Below are 21,062 nucleotides of genomic sequence, written 5' to 3' on the forward strand. Positions count from 1 at the left end.
AGAATACCAGAAAGATGTTTACCTGTGTTTTATTGACTATGCAAAGGCATTTGACTGTGTGGATCATAACAAATTATGGATAACATTGCAAAAAAGGGAATTCCAGAACACTTAATTGTGCTCATGAGGAACCTGTATATAGACCAACAGGCAGTTGTTTGAACAGAACAAGCAGACACAGTACGATTTAAAATCAAGAAAGGTGTGTGTCACCATACTATTCAGTCTGTATGCTGAGCAAATAATCTGAGAAGCTGGACTATACGAAGAAGAACAGGGCATCAGGATTGGAGGAAGACTCATTGACATCCTGTGATATACAGATGATACAACCTTCTTGCTGAAAGTGAAGAGGACTTGAAGCACTTACTGATGAAGATCAAAGACTGCAGCCCTCAGTGTGGATTGCACCTCAAAATAAAGAAAACAAAAATCCTCGCAACTGGACCAATAAGCAACATCATGATAAATGGAGAAACGATTGAAGTTGTCAAAGATTTCATTTTTCTTGGATCCACAATCAATGCCCATGGAAGCAGCAGTTAGGAAATCAAATCACACATTGTATTGGGCAAGTCTGCTGCAAAAGATCTCTTTAAAGCATTATAAAGCAAAGATGTCACCTTGAGGACTAAAGTGCGCCTGACTCAAACCATGATATTTTCAATCACCTCGTATGCATGTGAAAGCTGGACAATGAATAAAGAATACTGAAGAAGATTTGATGCCTTTGAATTACAGTGTTGGCATAGAATATTTAATATACCATGGACTGCCAGAAGAACAAAAAGTCTATCTTGAAAGAAATACAGACAGAGTGCTCCTTGGAAGCAAGGATGGTGAGACTTCCTCTCACGTACTTTGGACATGTTATCATGAGAGGTCAGTCCCTGGAGAAGGACACCATGCTTGGTAAAGTAGAGGATCAGTGAAAAAGAGGAAAACCCTCAACAAGATGGTTTGACTCAGTGACTGCAACAATGAGCTCAAACATAGCAATGATTATTGAGGATGGCATAGGACGGGCAGTGTTTCATTCTGTTGGACATAGAATTGCTGAGTCGCAACCGACTAGACAGAACCTAACAACAACAACAGCATGTTATTTGAAGCTTCAGACTGACCACTGATACAGCAGCATTGCAGGGCTATGAAATTTGAGGGTCAGCATGGCAGAGTTATTGAAAAATGGATGCCTTCTCATTTAAAGTAAAAAAAGAAACCCGGTGGCACAAATGTTAAGCAGCTGGCTGCAAACCAAAAGGTTGGCCATTCTAACTCACCCAGCAGCTCCGCCGGAGAGGGACCTGGTGATTCGCTCCTGTAAAGATTACAGCCTTGAAAACCCTATGGTAGTTCTACTCGGTAGCATCGTTTTGCTATGAGTTGCAATCTACTCAACGGCACCTAACAACAACAACAACCATTTAATGTAACATGTGAACCTCCTAGAAGAAAATGGTAACAGTTAAATTCTTGCAACCAAGATAAAATTTTTTTATTCGGTGTACAGGGTCCCTGCAAGTGAAGTTTGCCAATGAGATAATTGTCTGTCAGTCCTTCCCCAGTACCAGGCTGCCATGTACTCAGCCTGGTACTGGGGAGGGGCTGAATTTCCAGAAACAGCATAAAGAATGGGCTCTGGGCTTTGCCAGAACTGTTGAGGGCTGAATCCAGTCCTGTTAAGGCATCATAGTTGTCCTTCAAAACTCTACCCTTTCTCCATGCATAACTTCCCGGGTAAGTGGTGCTGTCATTGAAAAAGGAGAGTACTGCACAGAAGGGACATGGGTGCTTTGGAATAGAATAAGGGTGAACCCCAAGATTACCAGTTATCAGTTGCCATTGAGTCGATTTTGACTCATGGCTACCCCATGTGTTTCAGAGTAGATCTGTGCTCCATAGGGTTTTTTTTTTCGTACTATAGGTGAAAGTTTACAGCTCAAGTTAATTTCTCATACAAAAATTTATACACACATTGTTATGTGACCCTAATTGCAATCCCTGTAATGTGACAGCACACTCCTTTCCAGCCCGGGTTTCCCATGTCCATTCAACCAGCTCCTATCCCTTTCTGCCTTTTCATCCTGCCTCCAGACAGGAGCTTCCCATTGGCTTTTGATCCAATTTGAATTAGTTTTTGTGCATGGTGTGAGGTATGGGTCTTGTTTCAATTTTTTGCAGATGGATATCCAGTTACACCAGCACCATTTGTTAAAGAAACTGTTTTTTCCCCGATAAACACACTTTGGGCCTTTGTCAAATAATTTCTAAAATCAGGTAGTGTGAGGCCTCCCACTTTGTTGTTCTTCTTCAGTAATGCTTTGCTTATCCAGGGCCTCTTCTCTTTGCATATGAAGTTGGTTATTTGTTTCTCCATCTCGTTAAAAAAATGTCATTGGAATTTGGATTGGGATTGCATTGTATCTGTGGATGACTTTGTGTAGAATTGACATTTTCACAATGTTGAGTCTTCCTATCCATGATCAAGGTATATTTTTCCACTTGTGTAGGTCTCTTTTGGTTTCTTGCAGTAGTGCCTTGTAGTTTTCTTTGCATAGGTCTTTTACATCTCTGGTTAGATTTATTCCAAAGCATTTGATCTTCTTGGGGGCTACTGTAAATGGTATTGATTTGGTGATTTCATTTTCAAAGTTCTCTTTGTTGGTGTAGAGGAATCCAACTGATTTTTGTATGTTTATCTTGTATCCTGAAACTTTGCTGAAATCTTCTATTAGTACCAGTAGTTTTCTTGTGGACTCGTTGGGGTTTTCTGCATGTAAGATCATATCATCTGCAAATAGGGATATTTTACTTCTTCCTTACCAATTTGGATGCCTTTAATTTCTTTTTCTTGACTTATTGCTCTGGCTAGGACTTCCAGCACAATGTTAAATAAGAGTGGTGATAAAGGGCATCCTTGTTTGGTTCCAGTTCTCAAGGGGATTGCTTTCAGACTCTCTCCATTTAGGATGATGTTGGCTGTTGGCTTTGTATAAGTGACCTTTATTATGTTAAGAAATTTCCCTTCTATTCATATTTTGATGAGTTTTTATCATGAATGGGCTTTGGACTTTGTGGTGTAGAAATTTGTCCATTTCCTCTAGGTTTTCAAATTTGTTGGAGTACAGTTTTTCATAGTATTCTGTTATGATTCTTTTAATTTCAGTTGGGTCTTTTGTGATATCGCCCTTCTCATTTCTTATTCAAGTTATTTCCTTCCTCTCCTGTTTTTCTTTTGTCAGTTTGGCCAATGGTTTATTGATTTAGTTGATCTTTTCAAGGAACCAGCTTTTGTTCTTTTAACTCTTTCAATTGTTTTTCTATTCTCTATTTCATTTATTTCTGCTCTGATTTTTATTATTTGCTCTCTTCCAGTGCCCAGGGATTTCTTTTGCTGCTCTCCTTCTACTTGTTCAAGTTGCAGGGTTAATGTTTTGATTTTGGCCCTTTCTTCTTTTTGGATGTGTACATTTATTGCTATAAATTGATCTCTGAACACTGCTTTTGTTGTGTCCCAAAGGTTCTGGTAGGATGTGGTTTCATTCTCATTTGATTCTATGAATTTGTTTATTCCATCCTTAATTTCTTCTATAACCCAGTAGTTTTTGAGCAAGGTGTTGTTCAGTTTCCATGTGTTTGATTTTTTTTCCATGCTTTTTCTGTTATTGATTTCTGCTTTTATGGCTTTATGGTCAGAAAAGGTGCTTTGTAGTATTTTGATGTTTTGGATTCTGTTAAGGATTGTTTTGTGGCCTAATATATGGTCTATTCTGGAGAATGTTCCATGTGCGTTGGAAAAGAAAGTATACTTGGCTGCTATTGGGTGGAGTGTTCTGTGTATGTCTATGAGATCGAGTTGGCTGATGGTGGCATTTAGATCTTCTGTGTCTTTATTGAGCTTCTTTCTGATGTTCTGTCCTTCACCAAAAGTGGAGTGTTGAAGTCTCCTGCTATTATTGTGGAGCTGTCTATTTCTCTTCTCAATCCTGTTAGAATTTGTTTTATGTATTTTGGAGCCCAGTCATTGAGTGTGTAAATATTTATTATGGTTATGTCCTCAGGTGTATTAACCCTTGAATCATTATATAGTGTCCTTGCTTATTCTTTGTGGTGGATTTTGCTTTAAAGTCTATTTTGTCAGAGATTAATATTGTCACTCCTGCTCTTTTTTGAGTGTTCTTTGCTTGATATACTTCTCTCCATCCTTTGAGTTTTAGTTTGTTTGTGACTTTCAGTCTAAGATGTGTCTCTTGTAGGCAGCATATAGACAGATCTTGTTTTTTTATCCTCTCTGCCACTCTCTGTTTATTGGTGTATTTAGTCCATTTACGTTCAGCATAGTTATTGATAGGTATGAGTTTAGTGCTGTCATTTTGATGTCTTTTTTTGTGTGTTGTTGACAGTTTCTTCCACTTAATTTGCTGTGCTGAGTCATTTTTCTTTATGTATTTTCTTTTCATTGTTGTTGATTTTGTATTTGCTGAGTCTTTATGTTTTTCTTCTTTTTTATTTTGATGGGTAGGATTGTTAGTTTCCTTTGTGGTTACCTTAATATTTACCTCTATTTTCTAAGTTTAAACCAATCTTTTATTTCTTGATATTGCCTTGATTTCCTCTCCATATGAAAGTTCTATGACTACCTTATTTAGTCCCTCTTTTATGTTTTAATGTTGTCATCTTTTACATATTGACATTTCTGTTTCCATATTTTCAGTGTTTTAGCTTTGGTTTATTTTTGTGACTTCTCTATCTGGGTTGATACCTGGTTGCCCTGTCCTGTGTTCTACTCTTGGGTTGTTATCTGATGTTATTGATTTTCTAACCAGAGGACTCCCTTTAGTATTTCTTGTAATTTTGGTTTGGTTTTTGCAAATTCCCTAAACTTTTGGTTATCTGGAAATGCCCTAATTTCACCATCATATTTAAGAGACAGTTTCACTGGATATATAATTCTTGGCTGGCAATATTTTTCCTTTAAGGCTTTATATATGTCACCCTGTTGCCTTCTTGCCTGCATGGTTTCTGCTGAGTCGTCAGAATCTTATTGACTTTCCTTTGTAGATGACTTGTCGTTTATCCCTAGTTGCTCTTAAAATACTCTCTTTATCTTTGATTTTGGCAAGTTTGATTGTTATATTTCTTGCTGACTTTCTTTTGGGATCTACTGTGTGTGGGGTTCAATGTGCTTCTTGGATAGATATCTGTCATGGATTGAATTTTGTCCCCCCAAAATATCTGTCAACTTGGCTAGGTTATGATTCCCAGAATTGTATGATTGTCTACCATTTTGTCATCTGATGTGATTTCCTTATGTGTTGTAAATTCTATCACTATGATGTAATAAGACGGATTAGCTGTAGGTATACTGATGAGGTATACAAGATTGGATAGTGTCTTAAGCCAATCTCTTTTGAGATATAAAAGAGAGAAGCGAGCAGAGACACATGGGAACCTCATATCACCAAGAAACCAGAACTGGGAGGAGAGTACATCCTTTGGACCTGAGGTTCCTGTGCTGAGATGCTACCAGACCAAGGGAAGACTGATGACAAGGACCTTCCTCCAGAGCTGACAGAGAGAGAAAGCCTTCTCCTAGAGCTGATGCCCTGAATTTGGACTTGTAGCCTATTGGACTGTGAGAGAATAAACTTCTTTTTGTTAAAGCCATCAATTTGTTGTATTTCTGTTATAGCACCAATAGATGACTAAGATAATATTTTCTCGTCTTTCATAATATCAGGGAAGTTTTCTGCCAACAAATCTTCAACAATTCTCTCTGTATTTTCTGTTATCCCCATTGTTCTGGTACTTCAGTCACTCAAAGGTTATTACTCTTGATGGAATCTCACATAATTCTTAGGGTTTCTTCATTTTTTTAAAATCCTTTGAACTGATTTTTCCTCAAATAAATAGGTGTCAAGTGCTTTATCGTCAATCTAATTTTGATTTCTGTTTGCTGTCTCTCTATGGATTCTTGAAGCCTGTTAAATTTGTCATTATGCTCTTGTATAACCTTCTTAAGTTCCTCTGTTTCTTTGTCTGTATGTTCCTTGACTTGATCTGCATTTTGTCTGATCTCCTTCTTGATATCTTGAAGAGCTCTGTATATTAATCTTTTGAATTCTACCTCTGGTAATTCTAAGAGCTTCTCTTCCTCTGGGAGGTTTCTCAATTCTTTGTTTTGGTGGCTTGCTGAAGCCATCATGGTCTGCCTCTTTATGTGATTTGATATTGACTGTTGGCTCCAAGCCATTAATAAGTTATTATATTTATTTATTTTATTTTTGCTTACTGTGTCCTAGCTTCTTGTTTTGTTTTGTTTTGATATACCCAAATAGGCTGGTCATGTGAGCTACTTTGACTATTGGTGCCTTTGAAGCTCCCATGTCCTGTCACCAGGTGGTTAGAGCTGTTACTAGGTATGTGAGCCCAGGAGTCCATTTAGTTTTCTTGTGTGAATTCAGCTCAGGTGTCCAGGTTGTCACTCTCCAAGTGTGTGGTGCAGGCTCTCACCTAGTCCTAGACTGGCAGGGCTATGTAGGGGTGATTGGAGTAGGTACAAGTATCTGGCTGCAGTAGGGGATTATGTGCTGAGCAAGGTAAGGGGCTAATGGCTGCCCCTGAGTGTCTGGGTAGAAGGTATGTCCCTGTTCCCTAGAGCACATAGGTGGGCAGGTTTTGCAGCTGGACTTTGGGCACCCAGTGCTGTTTAATGTAAGGACTGGGAGGCACCACTTAATCTTGGACCCTTGTCGTGGGTGGCTAGGTGGAGTGGGTGGAGCCACCATTCTTCAGGCCTCTGATGTGTGTAGATGAGGACCCTGCTTAATGGGCAGGGCAGTGTCAAATATCATGAATCTGCAACTTCCCCTTAGTTGTTGCAGTTGAAAATAGGCTTAAGGTATACACTCTGTTGTACTATGCTAATGTACTATGCTAACACCTATGCTGTTGAAACGAACCCACACAGGTCTAAACAGCGGTGAAAAGCATTCAAAGTCCATGTGCCTATGCCTGTGCCTAGGCAAAGGGGCTGTGCCTGTCCTGAGTTCCTGGCTTAGGGGATCTGGCAGATTATTGTTTCCTGTTTGTTGTCTTGTTCCCTCTCCAAAGCTGGAAGAATGGCTAGAGGCATATAACGGGTCCCAGTTCCGGCGAGGAGGTGTGGCACTCACTGAAGCCAGACTGGGACCAGAGCAGAGTGGGGGAGGGGGTGGGTGAATGGGAGAGAGGTATTTCCCAGATGGGGAAGGGTTTGTATGATTTTGTGCGGTAGGTTAGACGCTTGCACTTAACTTTCACAGATTCAATGCTGCTTCTCCCTGATTCTGGAGGCTTGTGCAGACTCTCATCTGCTCGGTTTCTTCCAGTATGGAAAATGAGTCCTGAGCACTACTGCCTGCTTAAGCCAGCGCGCAGTGGCCGGTGCTGCCTACAGGGTGCTGGCCAGGTTAGGTCTGGCAAATAATCGCTGCTTCTGAACTATCTATCTCTCCCTCCCCTGCCACTCAGTTCGACTCCTCAACTTTGTCTTTGATGTTCAGGGCTCGTAGATTGTCATATATGTTCGATTCATTTATTTTTTTAGGGTCTTTGTTGTAAGAGGGACTACAGGAAGTGTTTGACTACTCTGCCATCTTGGACTCGCCTCCTCCATAGAGTTTTTAATGGCTGATTTTTCAGAAGTAGACTGCCAGGACTTTCTTCTGAGGCACCTCTGGAAGAACTCCAACCTCTAACCTTTTGGCTAGCATCCAAGTGCATTAACCATTACACCAACCAGGGAACACAAGGCCAAGGTTACATACAGGGAAAAAAAGTTAAAATAAACATAAAATAATTTATTTTGTCCACATTAGTCTACTTTAAACACACTGGGCATTAATAACATCTAACAGCCAATCAAAGTAAATAGTTATGTTAGTTGTCTTTGCAGCTCTTCATCTCCCACCCTGGTGCACTCTCTTATCACCTGAATAGCTAGCCTTCTTTGGAGCCAGGATATTTATGAGCTCTTAGCCAAAATTCTTGCCTTTCATGCTAGAGACCTGGGTTGGATCCTGACCAATGTATTTCATGCACAGCCACCAGCAGTCTATCAGCTGGGACTTGTGCATTGTTATGATGCTGAACAGGTTTCAGCAGAGCTTCCAAACTAAGAGACTAGGAAGGAATTCCTGGTGATTTACTTCTGAAAATCAGGCAAAGAAAACCTTATGGATCACAATGGTCTGATCTGCAACTTACCATAGGACTGGCGTAGGACCAGGCAATGTTTAGCCTCATTGCGCATGGAATCACCATGAGTCGGGGGTGAGTCGACAGTAGATAACAGCAATAGCCAGTGATTAGCAATCAGTCCTCCAGTTTTGGAGATACTAGGTCAATCTGGCTATACTAATCCCGATCTTTTGCTTCAAGAAAGAGTCAACAGACACTTGTCTTGATGTATATACCCAAGTTTCTCTAGATTCAGTCTACTGATTGCTCATTCCAGACCGTTGAGAAACTATGTCTTGTCTCTTGGCTCCATTCTCGTAAACAGGTATCTGGGACTTGCTGGCAAACCTTCCTCAAGCTGCTTCCAGCCTACCTGTTGGCCATAAAGATTACAGCCAAGTAATCTCTTCCCCCTGCTCATTGTCTGCTGCTGGTTTTCACCCACTGTCTTAGTTACCTAGTGCTGTTATAACAGAAATACCACCAGTGGGTGGCTTTAATGAAGAGAATTTTATTTTCTCACAGTTTAGGAGGCTAAGGAGCCCTGGTGGCACAGGGGTTAAAGCGATCGACTGCTAACTGAAAGGTTGGTAGTTTGAAACCACCAGCTGCTCTGTGGGAGAAAGATGTGGCAGTCTGCTTCTGCAGAGATTTACAGCCTTGGGAATCCTGTGGGGTCACTATGAGTGGGAATCGACTTGATAGCAGTGGGTTTGGTTTGGTTTTTTGGTTCAGGAGGCTAAAGGTCAAATTCAGAGCACTGGCTCTAGGAGAAGTCTTTCTCTTTATATAGGCTCAGGGGAAGGTCCTTCTCTCTTTTCAGCTTCTGTTCCCCCATTGGCAATCTTCATTTGACCTGGTATTTATCTTCCCCCATCTGTGCTTGCTTTCTTCTGTGCCTGAGCTGCTCCTTTTGTGTCTCAGAAGTGATTGGCTTAAACTATCTCATCCCGACATCAATGGTACTAACCAAAAAAAAAAACAAAAAAAAAAAAACAAAAAAACCATGCTGGTGAGGTTGTGGGGAGAATGGAATTCTTATCCATTTTTGGTGGGAATGTAAAATGGCACAACTACTATGGATAACGATAGGGTGTTACCTTAAAAATCCAGAAATAGAAATAACATATGATCCAGTAATTCCATTCCTAGGTATATATCTAGAGAAATAAGGTCCATGACGTGAATAGACATATGCACACCCATGTTCAGTGCAGCATTATTCACAATAACAAAAAGATGAAAACAACCTAAGTGTCCATCAACAGATAAATGGATAAACAAACTATGGTACATACACACAATGGAATACTATGCAAAGATAAAGAATAAAGATGAATCAGTGAAATATCTCACAACATGGATGAATTTGGAAGACATTATGCTGAGTGAAATTAGCCAATCACAAAAGGACAAATACCGTACGAGACCACTATTATAAGAAAAACAAGAAAAGGTTTACACACAGAAGAAGATATTCTTTGATGGTTGTCAGGGAAGGGAGAGAGAAGGAGGGCAGATTACTAAATAAATAGAAGACACGTGGTAATATTGGTAAAGGGAAAGGCAATACACCATATGTGGGCAATCAGCACAACATGACAAAGGCAAAGGAAGACACTGAAAGGAACACGAGAATAAAGGGCCACTGCAATAATTACTATGACATCAACAAACCTGCAACAACAGTACTAACAAACAATAATTATAGGTAGATAGGTATGCTTAAGAGGTGTTGGAGCATACCCACCTACAGATAAAGGTTAGGTTGAGGATATCTCTACATATGCATTTGTAGATGCTGCATGTATAGTAATAAAGACGATAAAAAACACAAGGGGCACAGTCATGGAAACTTCTTATGCACAACCAAACAACTCCCAGGATGAAGACACTAGGTTTGAAGGCTAAGGACCATAGACTCAGGGGACATCTACGTAAATTGGCATAACATAATGCATAAAAACAATGCTCTATATCCTACTTTGGTGAGTACTGTCTGGGGTCTTAAAAGCTTGAGAGTAGCCATCTAAGATACAACAGTGGTCTCTTCCCATCCAGAGTAAGGGAGAGTAAAGAAAATCAAAGGCTCAAGGGAGCAGTAAGTCCAAAGGACTAACAGACCACATGCACTACAGCCTACACGACCCCCAGACAAGAAAAACACGACCCTGAGACAAGAAGAACTAGGTAGAGCCCAGCTACCACTACAAATCACTCTGACTGGAATCATAATAGAGGGTCCAGGACAGACAGTGAGAAAAAAGTAGAACAAAAAATCAAATTCATAAAAAAAGACCAGACCTATGGGCCTGGTAGAGACTAAAGGAACCCCTGAAACTATGGCCCTAAAACATCCCTCTGACTTGGAACTGCAGCCATTCCTGAAAACCACCTCCTAACCAAGCAATAGAAAACCCTATAAAATAAACAATAACACCAGAAAAAAATGTGCTCTGTAGAACAAATAATTATAAAAACCAAAAGGGCAACATTTGCCCAAAAGTAAGGATAAGAAGGCAAGAAGGGGTAGGAAAACCAGACAAAAGAAAATAGGGAACCCAGTGCAGAAATGAGGATAGTGTTGACACAGCATGGGGGTTGCAACCGATGTCATGGAACACTTTGTGTACGATTTGTTGAATGGGAAACTAATTTGCCCTGGAAACTTTCACCTAAAACACAATAAAAAATTAAAAAAAAAAAAAAAAGTGAATGGCTTAAGACACACCCTACACTGATATGGTCTCAATAACATAACAAAGAAAACCCTGTTTCCAAAAAGGATTACATCCACATGATAGGAGTTAGAATTTCCAACACGTATTTTGGGAGGGACACAATTCAACACATAACACTCACCCTCCCAACACAGACACAATTCTAACAGGGTCTGCCATATATTGTCTCTTGTAAGATATGTAATAAGAGTATTTTCACCTATTTCCCTCTCCCTCGCAGGCTATTATGTCATCTTTTTATTTTAAAATATGTTATGTTCTAAAGGTATAAAGTCCCAGTGAAAATTACAATTGTTATTATTGCTTAGAGTCCATCACTTTTAGGTCAGTTTGGCATACTATGGTGGCTTGTGTGTTGCTGTGATGCTGGAAGCTGGAAGCTATGCCACCAGTATTTCAAATACCAGCAGGGTCACCCACGGTGAACAGGTTTTAGTGGAGCTTCCAGACTAAAACAGGCTGGGAAGAAGGACCAGGCATCTACTTTTGAAAAAATTAGTCAGTGAAAATCTTATGACTAGCAGAGGAGCATTGTCTGATATAGTGCAGGAAGATAGCCCCTCAGGTTGGAAGGCACTCAAAATAAGACTGGGGAAGAGCTGCCACCTCAAATGAGAGTCGACCATAATCATGTGGACAGAGTAGAGCTTTCAAGATTTTCATTTGCTGATGTGACATGACTCATAATGAGAAGAAACAGCTGCAAACATCCATTAATAATTAGAGCATGGAATGTACAAAGCATGAATCTAGGAAAATCAGAAGTCAAAAATGAAATTGAATGCATAAAGATCAATGTCCTAGGCATTAGTGAGCTGGAATTAACTGGTATTGACCATTTTGAATCAGACAATCTTATAGTCTACTATGCCGGGAATGACAAACAGAAGAGGAATGGTGTCACATTCATCGTCTAAAAGAACATTTCAAGATCTATGTTGAAGTACAATGCAGTCAGTGATAGGATAATATCCATATGCCTACAAGGAAGACCAGTTCATATGAATTGTATTCAAATTTGCACACCAATCACTAAGACCAAAGATGAAGAAATTGATGATATTTTACAAAATTCTACAATCTGAAATTGATCAAACACACAGAAGTTGAAAAGAAAGAAGGATCGGTAGTTGGAAAACATGGACTTGGTGAGAGAAATGATGCCAGATATCACATGACAGAATTTTGCAAGATCAACAACTTATTCATTGCAAATACCTTTTTACATGATGCATAAACAGAGAGTAAACATATGAACCTTGCCAGATGGAATACGCAGAAACTAAATCAACACATTTTTGGGAAGAGATGATGAAGAAGCTCAATATCATCAGTCAGAAAAAGACCAGGGGTGGACTGAAGAACAGACTATCAATTGCTACTTTGCAAGTTCAAGTTGAAGCTGAAGAATGTTAACACAGGTCCACGACAGCCAAAGTACGACCTTGAGTATATCTCACTTGAATTATGAGACCATCTCAAGAACAGATTTGATATATTGAACACTAATGATCAAAGACCAGACAAGCTGTGGGATGACATCAAGGACATCATACATGAAAAAAGCAAAAGGTCATGAAAAAGACAGGAAAGAAAGAAAAGACCAAAGTGGATGTCAGAAGAAACTCTGAAAGCAGAGTAGCTAAAGCAAATGGAAGAAATGATGAAGTAAAGGCTGAACAGAAGATTTCAAAGACAGCTCAAGAAGACAAAGTGAAGTATTCTAATGAAATGTGCAAAAACCTGGAGATAGAAAACCAAAAAGGAAGAACATGCTCAGCATTTCTCAAGCTGAAAGAACTGAAGAAAAATTTTAAGCCTCGAGTTGGAATTTTGTAGGATGCTATGGACAAAAAATTGAACAATGCAGGAAGCATCAAAAGAAGATGGAATGAATACACAGTCACTGTACCAAAAAGAATTGGTCAACATTAAACTATTTCAAGAGGAAGCATAAGATTAAGAACTGATGATATTAAAGGAAGAATTCTAAGCAGCACTGAAGGCATTGGGGAAAAACAAAACTCCAGGAATTGACAGAATACCAAGTGAGATGTTTCAGCAAACAGATGCAGCACTGGAAGCGCTCACTCTTCTGTGCCAAGAAATTTGAAAGACAGCTGCCTGGCCAACCCACTGGAAGAGATCCATATTCGGGCCCGTTCCAAAGAAAGGTGATCCAACAAAATGGGGAAATTGTCAAACAATATCATTAATGTTACACACAAGTAAAATTTTGCTGGAGATAATTCAAAAAGGTTGCAGCAGTACATTGACAGGAAACTGCCAGAAATTCAAATCAGATTCAGAAGAAGACATGGAATGAGGGATATCACTGCTGAAGCCAGATGGATCTTGGCTGAAAGCTGAGAATACCAGAAAGATGTTTACCTGTGTTTACTGACTATGCAAAGAAATTGGACTGTGTGGATCATAACAAGTTACGGATAACATTGGAAGAATGGGAATTGCAGATTACTTAATTGTACTCATCCAGAACCTGACATAGACCATGAGGTAGTCATTGGAACAGAACAAGGAAATACTGCATGGTTTAAAATCAGGAAAAGTGTGCATCAGGGTTGTATTCTTTCACCATACATATTCAATCTGTATGCTGAGCAAATAATCCAAGAAGCTGGACTATATGAAGAAGAACAAAGCATCAGGTTGGAGGAAGACTCATAAACAACCTGAGATATGCAGATGACATAAGCTTGCTTGCTGAAAGCAAAGGGAACTTGAAGTTCTTACCGATGAAGATTGACGATTATAGCCTTCAGTATGGATTACACCTCATCATAAAGAAAACAAAAATCCTCACAACTGGACTAACAAGCAACATTGTGATAAAGGGAGAAAATGTTGAAGCTGTCAAGGATTTCACTTTACTTGGATCCACAATCAACACCCATGGAAGCAACAGTCAAGAAATCAAAGGAAGTATTACATTGGGCAAATCTGCTGCAAAAGACCTCTGTGAAGTGTTAAAATGCAAAGATGTCACTTTAAGGATTAAGGTGCACCTGACCCAAGCCATGGTGTTTTCATTTGTCTCATATGCACTCAAAAACTGGACAGTAAATAAGGGAGTTAGAAGAATTGATGATTTTGAATTATGATGTTGAAGATTATTGAATTATACCATGGACTGGCAGAAGAATGAACAACTCTGACTTGGAGAAAGTACAGTCACCATGCTCCTTAGGAGTGAGGATGGCAAGACTTCATCTCAGGTACTTTGAACATGTTATCAGGTGGGACCAGTCCGTGGAGAAGGACCTCATGCTTGGTAGAGGATCAGCAAAAAAGAGGAAGACCCTCAAGGAGATGGATTGACACAGCGGCTGCAACAATGGGCTCAAACATAGCAACAATTGTGAAGATGGAGCAGGACTGGGTAGCGTTTCCTTCGTTGTCCACTCAAAGGCACCTAATGACAACAACATTGCTTAGAGTTAAGGTCCCTTAGATCCCCCTATTAGGGTTATTTCTCAGGTTTTGATGGAGTCAGTTGCCTCTTCCTGTAATAACTTAAAAATAATCTTCCTCCTAGATCCAAACTGCTTTTCTAAGGTGTGATGGTTTCTCTCTCTGGAGCACCCTTCCTTGTTCTAAGTGTCTTGCTGTTGTTTGTTACTGTTGTTATTGTTAGCTGCTGTCAATTCGATTCCGACTTATGGCAACCCCCCCATGTATACAGAGTAGAACTGCTCCATAGAATTTTCAAGGCTGTGACCTTTTGGAAGTAGATTGCCAGGCCTGTCTTCCAAGGCACCTTTGGGTGGGTTTGAACTGACAACATTTTGGCTAGTAGTCGACTGCTTACCACACCCAGAATCCAACATGCCCCCCACCTCTAAAAAATTCTGAGGTAGTTTTATATAGCAGATGCCTATGCTGACCAACTTCGGATGACTTCAGTCTTGCACATCTTCACATTTGATACTAGATGAATGATTTAATCACTTGGCTTTTTTTAAAGATCAGAGTTATTTTTATGAACAACATATGTTAAAGCAAATTTAATCTCACACAGAATATATATAAACAAATAACTTTCCTCACAGTCTCTGATTGCCGTCTACATGAGAAGACAAAACTAGCACACAGAAATTAATTATGGAACAATATAAAGGAGCTAAGCTAGGTGCTAAATCTCATGATACCATCCGTAAGTAACCAAGGAACACAGTGAAGTATGAGAAGAATAAAGGCAGTGAATGTCACTGATCTGTGAAGTGATAGTCTTTGAGGACCAGAAGGATTTAAATAGGAAAAGGAAAGAAGCGAGACCATGTAGGTGAGGGGAATAATCAAATAAAGGCAAAAAAAAAAAAAAAAAAAGTAGGGGTATGATGGGTGGGGACACAGGAGATTTGCCTGACAAACATATGGCAGAAAGTGATGGAAAATAAGGCTGAATAAACATGAGTCCAAATTATGAAGGGCCCAGCCAACAGGCATCAGGAATTTAACTTTAGATGTTAAGACATAAGCATTATGTGTTGAAAATGTTTTTTAATAACTGAGTCCAACCAATCTGAATTCAAGGGTTGGGGCAGCTAGGAGGTTATTTTAGTTACTGATTTACAAGACAATCAGGTTTTTATCCAATGGATTTTTTTTCTCTAATAAAGGTTTGAAAATTTTTTCCTTCTGCAATCCTCTTGATATTAAACTCAGTTATGGTATAGACATGATTGGAATTGGAATGTATAGAGTAAAGAGGGTAATAACAGGTCTATTTACATAGCCACAAATGAATCGTGTTTATTGTCATTGTCTGCCATTTTTAAAGCATCCAGATGCAGAGGTAGTTAGGGGCACAAGAGGGTGGAGTTACCATTTAGCTAGATTGTACCACAAACCAGTAAATATTAAATACCCTGCCTCTTCCTCTTGTTCCCCTCTATCTTTCTCCAGTGGTATCAACCATAAGGTAAGCTGATCTCACAAAGGATCTGAAAGAAGTAAAAGGAAGTTGTACAATGGCTTAAGAAAAACCATTGCCAAAAATACCATTCTTCTGAAAATGTAAAGAGATACAAAATATTAATAAATATTCATTTAAAATTATTTTATCAATATACCACATGCGTATTATTATTCTGGTAGCTGGTATTTACTTTTTAAAGGTTCTGAAATGCTATTCTGGGGCCCTGGTGGCGCAGTGGTTAAGAGCTCAGCTGCTAACCAAAAGGTCTGCGGTTCAAATCCACCAGCTGCTCCTTGGAAACCCTATGTGGCAGTTCTACTCTGTCCCATGGGGTCACTATGAGTTGGAATCAACTGGATGGCAAAGAGTATTTTTTTTTTTTTTTTTTGGTGGGATGCTGTTCTTGATAAGCAGTTTTCAAAACGTCATTGTAGCTCATTGCCTCTGAAGAATGGTTGTTGTTGTTGTTGTTGGGTGCCACCAACTGGCTCCAGTTCATAGAGACTTTATGTATGACAATGAAAAATTACTTGGTCCTGTGACATCTTCATGATTGTTGGTATGTTTGAGTCCATTGTTGTGGCTACTGTGTCAGTCCATCTTACTGAGGGTTTTCCTCCTTTTTGCCAACACTCTACCAATCATGATGTCCTTTTCTAGGGATTGGTCTCCTTATAACAGCTTTTGTCAGCAATAATGTGATAGATATTTTGAAGAACTTTTCATGGACTATAATGTAAAGCCCTGGTGGCACAGTGGTTAAATGCTCAGCTGCTAACCGAAAGTTTGGCAGTTGGAACCCACCAGCTGCTCCGTTGGAGAAAGACGTGGCAATTTGCTTCTGTAAAGCTTACAGCCTTAGAAACCCTATGGGACAGTTCTACTCTATCCATAGGATTGCTGTAAGTAGGAACTGACTCAGTGGCAATGGGTAGAAAGTAAAGATCAATAATTGACTAGATATATGGATGAAAGGCACGAATATGACAAAGGCAACACATCTTGGATAGCTAAGACAATGGAGAGTTCAATGAGAATTAAGGAAGTTGAGGAGAGAAACTACATTTTGAATAATGGATTTGGTCTTGGTTACACTGAGTTTTCAGCAATGTCAGGGAACCTAAGCAGAATTGTTCAGGAAGCATTCTCATGGCCATACAATATCCATTCTTGATCTGTGACTTGCTGTTCTTGTGTTTGAAAGGATCTCTCTTTCCATGTTGGGTTGTTCTTATGAAGCAGGTCGTGAACACTGTGTTTACTTGAGTAATAAATGCCTTGAGATATTTTTAACTGGTCACTAGCACATATATCCATATTTATTTATTTGTTTATAAAGATATATACCCATATTAAACAACTGGCTGACTTACTGGTTCTTCATTGTATGTTGATCAATAGTAAAAATAAATAAAATCACCTTTTTAATACTATCTCAGTGGGTCAGCAACAGTTGTGTATATAATGTGATCTACAAATCTTGATTTAGTGGAGAATTGAGCTAGTATTACACAGAATATTTCACTTCTTGAAAACCTTCAAGGAGGAAGTAAGTAATATTAAGGAGCAGGCTAGTAAGCAGTGACAGGCTGCCAGAGTTTCCCCAAAGGTCCCCAATTGGATTGAACTGTCATTAATAAAGGAAAGCAATGACCTGCGCCATGGTCACATCTGCTTCATTGCAAAGAATATTGGAACTTCTCAGAATTTTGGCGGAATGAATTGTAGAGTAGGAGAAATCAATGATAAGAAGCTTGGAGACTTCTTGTTTTCAAAACAGTAAGAGAGAGTTTCAATTTAGCCTTCTCTTAATGCACTCTCAATGTGTTTGTGTGAAGAAAGAAGTATGTCAGAAATCTGAAGACTGAAGGATGTTTGATCTGGTGAACACGATATGTTAGATTAAATATCAATACAGGAAGATTGAGGTTTAGGTATTGTCTTAGTCATCTAGTGCTGCTATAACAGAAATACCACAAGTGGATGGCTTTAACAAAGAGAAATTTATTTTTTCACAGTCTAGTAGGCTAGAAGTCCAAATTCAGGGTGTCATCTCCAGGGGATGACTTTTTCTCTCTGTCGGCTCTGGAGGAAGGGTCTTATCATCAATCTTCCCCTGGACTAGGAGTTTCTTGACACAGGAACCCTGGGTCTACAGGACGTGCTGTGCTCCCGGCACTGCTTTCTTGGTGGTATGAGGTTCCCCTCTCTCTGGTTGCTTCCCTTTCCTTTTATCTATTGTAAGATAAAAATTTTTTTCTGGGGGGGGGGGACTCAATTCAATCCATGACAGGTATGTATGAAATAAGGAATGCTGAATTTATAGGAGCCCTGGTGGCATAGCTGTTAAGCACTTGGCCGCTAACCAAAAGGTTGGTGGTTCGAATCCGCAAGCTACTCCATGGGAGAAAGATGTGATTGTCTGCTTCTGTAAAGATTACAGCCTTGGAAGCCCTGTGGGGCAGTTCTAATCTGTCCTGTAGGGTTGCTATGAGTTGGAATCAACTGGATGACAATAGGTTTGGGTTTTGGTTTATTCTAGAAAAGGAATTCCTGGGTGGTGCAAATGGTTAACAAGCTTGGATGCTAACCAAAGATTGCAGATTTGAATCCATCTAGACGCACCTTAGAAGAAAGGCCTGGTGATCTACTTCTGAAAAATCAGCCATTGAAAACCCTGTGAAGCACAGTTCTACTTTGACACACATGGGGTCACCATGAGTTGGAATAGACACGCCAGCACCTTTTCTTAAAATTTTTATTCTAGAAAAAAAAAAATCAATTATTTATTTAAATATTTTAAATTATAAGTATCATGACATATATTTTAGTAGCTGTGTTGTAGAATAGGGCACCCAACAACTAAGATAGCTAGTGCTTGAATGAAGAGAAGTAAATTCCTAGCAGAACACAGGGCAGCAGCACTGTATCAAAGAAACCTACTTTCTAATCTCCTCTCTCTAAAACCAATTTGCTAAAAGTAGCATAGCTCTTAAAAGTCAAAGTTAGGACCTAAACCCAGATTTTCTAATTCTGAAACATGAATATCAATTTTTGCTCCATTGCTTCCCTCTGTGGATCACACTGAAAGAAACCACGTCTACACTATCATATCATTTGTCTGCTTATCTCTCAAAGCAGAAATTTGAGGTTTTAATATTCCCTTCATATATCTGTTTATGCAGCCTGAAACAGCTATACTTATTCAAATTTGTAACTTCAAACTCAATGGAGTCTACCTTTCTTAAATTAATAGTTGATCTTTTAATCTTCTTAGAAGAAAGACTAATGCAGACAGACAAATAAGCTTTATTCCCAGAGTCTGGGGCTAAAAGAAAATCAGGAATTAGCATTAACGGAAGTATAGCAGCAGGCACCCAGGGGGATCTCAGGCAGATGAAATGAAATCCTGTATGGCTGGCCTCAACTTTATCTTACCATACACTCACGTTCCTATTAGGCTCAGTATCTAAAAGTGACTAATGAATTTAATTTTCAGTGAGTAGTATGTTCTTCATTCTTTACTCTGGGAAGGCATAGGTAAAGGAAGGAGCATTAGTTTATAGTAATGTTCCAGTTAAGTTCCTGTGTAGCACAAAAGGTTAAGCCCTGGACTACTAGCCAAAAGATTGGTGGTTCAATCTTACCCAGAGGCACCTTGGAAGACAAACCTGGCAATCTGTTTCCAAGAGCCACAGCCTTGAAAACCCTATGGAGAAGTTCTATCTCTGCACACATAAGTTCATCATGAATCAACTGCAAGTAACAACAACAATGTTCCGGTTATCATCCCAGTTAGAAACAAATAGTTGATTCAAAAAGGTAAGTGAAGTGAGCTTTATTAAAAAATCAGAGGGTTTAAGGGAAAACAAAATGTTGTGGTATAGTAGCCTGGCGTTATATTACCACCCCTGGGGTCGCCATGAGTGGGGCATAACTCGAAGACAGGTAACAACAACAACAACAGGCCTTGGGGTCGAAGGAAGGAAAAGCTAAGAGAACCCAAAGGAGGTGGTGGTTGTTGTTAGTTACCATCAAGCTGATTCTGACTCGTGGCAACCCCATGTGTGCAGAGTAGAACTGCTCCATCGGGTTTTCAAGTCTGTGACCTTTCAGAAACAAGTTGCCAGGACTGTCTTCAGAGGTGCCTCTGAGTGATTTTGAACCACCAACCTTTGGGTTAGTAGTTAAGGTGGAGATAGTTGTAAAGCAGGTCTTCCACACAGATGCTCTGACCTTCAAGAAAAACAGACACTCAAGCACCCCTAGAGATGAGCAGCAGGAGGAAGCCAGGGAAAGAGGCCCTGATCTCACCGCCCTTCCTTACTCTGATCTCCGGCCACTACCTTCCGTGGCTGAAGCCAAGCAGAAGCTGGGTGACAAGAGGGCCCTTTGATGCAGACATGAAGGTCAGTGTCCCAGGCACCCAGAGCAAAGGAGGGAGAATGGATTTCAGAGGCAAACAAAGTGTCCAGTACAGATGATAACTCTGAGTGGATTCAAGGCAAATAAATCTTTTTGTGGACCAATACTGGTTCTATCTGATTGAAAAACTCTTCACAACAATTATTCCTTAAACCAAAGGCTCTTGGGAGCAGAGACCTGCTGTTAATAACCCCCTCAGAAACTGGAGAGTAAATACCACTGTCACTAATCTGGATGCAGGCTGGGACTATTCTAATCATGGCTTATCATTAACAACCCCGGGGCAAAGCTGAAACCAACAGGTCAGTAGCTTCCACTTTCTAGGAGAAACACCCTTGAGGGTGAGAGAAATAGAGGAACTTGGTGAAGAAAGATGTTATTTCATTTTCAAGCTTCTTCTAGGGTATTATTGCAAACAACAGTGAGCTCAAAAGTTTTTTTGCAAATGAGCTGGCAACGTTTCTTTAAGCCGATGAAACCTACCTCAGATTGGAAATGATCATGAACACTGTTTTTCTCATTTTAAATCAGGGGTTTGAGGTTCATTTGTGAGAAATCAATGTAACCACATTTATCCTTGGCCTAGTATTGAGAAAAAAATATATAGTTACAGTAAAATGATTTTAGTCTTTTAAAACTGTGGGTAACATGAGTGATTCTTACAGAATGGAAATTTCAGACTAAGTGCATGAAATTGTGATTCAATAATGATGTGGAATTTTTTTTTGGAAGGT

The sequence above is a fragment of the Trichechus manatus genome, unplaced genomic scaffold (assembly GCF_000243295.1).
Source record: "Trichechus manatus latirostris isolate Lorelei unplaced genomic scaffold, TriManLat1.0 scaffold00002, whole genome shotgun sequence".
Taxonomy (NCBI): domain Eukaryota; kingdom Metazoa; phylum Chordata; class Mammalia; order Sirenia; family Trichechidae; genus Trichechus; species Trichechus manatus.